Source organism: Coturnix japonica, chromosome 2 (assembly GCF_001577835.2).
Source record: "Coturnix japonica isolate 7356 chromosome 2, Coturnix japonica 2.1, whole genome shotgun sequence".
Lineage (NCBI taxonomy): Eukaryota > Metazoa > Chordata > Aves > Galliformes > Phasianidae > Coturnix > Coturnix japonica.
In genome coordinates this window covers 108,202,871-108,205,370 of record NC_029517.1, presented here as the reverse complement: position 1 = coordinate 108,205,370, position 2,500 = coordinate 108,202,871, and the positions used below count along the sequence as shown (strand labels likewise).

The 2,500-nt window shown below is 38.5% G+C and overlaps 1 protein-coding gene across 1 annotated transcript in view; it reads right to left on the bottom strand.

Moving 5' to 3' along the window:
* ZFHX4 (zinc finger homeobox 4) overlaps positions 1–2,500 on the bottom strand; it is a 148,393-nt gene that overhangs the window by 127,470 nt on the left and 18,423 nt on the right.

The window sequence follows — 2,500 nt, the reverse complement described above, 5'->3', positions numbered from 1 at the left end:
TTTTATTCCTCCTTAATGACAACAAGATAACATAAACTAAGAATTCTAAATATTGCAGCCATCATCAACACAGGCAGAACTCTTCTAAGGTTCTCATTTTATGAAGTAAATCAGCTTACTACAAATCTTCCTTGTGCAAAAGCCCTCAGCAGGTAGCTGGCTATCCCTGATTAAGCACCAATCACAATTCTTCCCCACACTTCAGTCACCTCAATGGGCAACGGAACAGAAATTAATATTTACTGCAACCAGTCCCATCATCCTAGGGGACAATCGCATGCACTCAGTTTTTTCATTGCAAAACGTAATGAACACCATTTCAAATACCATTTTGATGTTATCAGTCCTGGTGAGTTGCCCATCTCTCAACCACTGCCTCAATCAACATCTCCCCTAGCTTAACAAATCATACGCAAGCACTGCTGATGAAAATCCTTCAATCATTTCTTGCAGGCAGGCATCTTAGACCATAAACTCCCTTTGTTGAGAACAAGATGCACTCTATAAAAACCATATCAGTGTCCAGCAGCAGGGTAAAACACCAGAGTAGAGTTGGTCACACATTGGTTAAAAGTCTGCTTTCCTTCATTTTTTTGGGAGCCTGCAAGGCTCCAGCCACTGTAATAGTAGCCTGATTACAGCCTAAGCTACTCTGGGTCCTTGCAGATCTCTCAGCTTGCAGAATGATGGCACTGTACACAACAGCTGAGTACTCTAAAACTTTAGTGTTTATTTTCAGCCTATGATATAGGCTCTGCCTTGATTTTAAGCAGGAGGTAAGCAATCTTCATTCCAGTCATAAGTCAGAGTGATAGATCTCATTAATTTTAGACGAAAGCAGAAGCCGATTTATCAGATAAGTTTTCAATTAAGTATAAAAGTTTGATTACATCCTGGAAACTATTGTTTTATGTATCTGAAACATTAACGCTTTCTCCATCTTTTCATTTACAAGAAGAGAAAATCTAATTTAAAAACTTTGCATTGCTATACCGTATATATTTGTGCACAAAACGCCAAGTGCTATAGCCCTGCACACACTCATTCAGTGTGATTTGGGGATTTAAAAATGATAATAATAAAATATCCTTGCCTAGGAAAGGTTTCAGTGAAGGTCACAGAGATATTAACTATGAAGGATAGCTGCTTAATTTTTTTTTAAGTGTAATCTAATCTAATCTTGTCAGCTAAATCAGAGAAAGGAAGTGATCAGTTTAAGATACATCAGAAGATTTGCATAGAATGAAAATGAATCAAAATTAGTTTTGGTATCTGAAATGGCTAAAATGACAGCCTAATTGCTCCTGAATCAAACGTCACAAAGCTTGGTGTGTAATTTTAATCATTGATGAGATCCAAGTTAATTATGCTCATGGCACACATGCAATTTAAAAACCTTTTGAAATAATCTGATCACAAAGAGCATGAAAACGTAATAATTCTCTAATTAGTCCAGAGAGAAGCATGTTTACCTTCCCGTTTGGCAAATCTGCTCAAGCAGTGCGTGAGTCCTGCAGAAAGCCTACATGTCTAACAGATTCTCCTCCTCAGGCCTTATCTAAAGATAAAAAGTTGCACAAGGGTAGCTGTACCAGAAAGCAAACCCCAGCGCCTTCCATCTGTAGTAGACGGGTATAAATGACTTTATACTGGTATCTCTCAACTCTGACACAAAAGGATAAACAACACTGCTATAAAGCATTTTTACATGTAGTCACTCAGCAACTGCACTAGCTGAGACTATTTCAGTCACACGTAAACACACATGCGAGCATGAAGACATACATTCAGCTGGCACCAACATGCACATGAGAAGTTTTCTGGATGGCTGCAGAGGAAAACAAGCAGTAGTGCTTCCACAGAGATGCATGTGAAGTAACTCTATCCTACCCCCAGATCATGAAAGTATCAGTCAGGATGAAAACACTTTAGCAGGTAAAACTAACTGATAGAGAAGGAGTTAATACAGCAAATGGAGCCAGACATAACTGCCCCCAAACTATTCTAGTGGCTTTCCATTTAACCTTCACTGCTTGAAGCGAGCTTTCTACATGCTCCAGTATCCCAGGGCATCACAGTATCCAGAATATACACATAAAAATAGTTGCCAGAACAATCGTGGGCATGCACACTACATTGCAACCAGGATGGTATTTATAAGCATTAAGTCATTTTAGGCAGCTACAAAATGGGTTCTGCAACACAGCATCTCACCCTTCCCCTTCTTCCCACAGCCTTGCACTGAGCAGCCTCGCTGTTGCAATTTCTAGTCTTAAAGGATTTAGCAGAAGTAGACTAGATTTTTAAATATTCCACCACATAACTAAAGTACAAAACAAAAACAGCACAGTAATAAGAGTCATAACATGTTTCCTGTTAGTTAATCAACATTTTTAAATAAACTGCACATTTAGAGTTATCAGGCTCCCTTACATAACTTCAGTATTAATCAGTTCTAAACAATGACATCAGCCCTCTGATCACAATTGTATAAACAAGA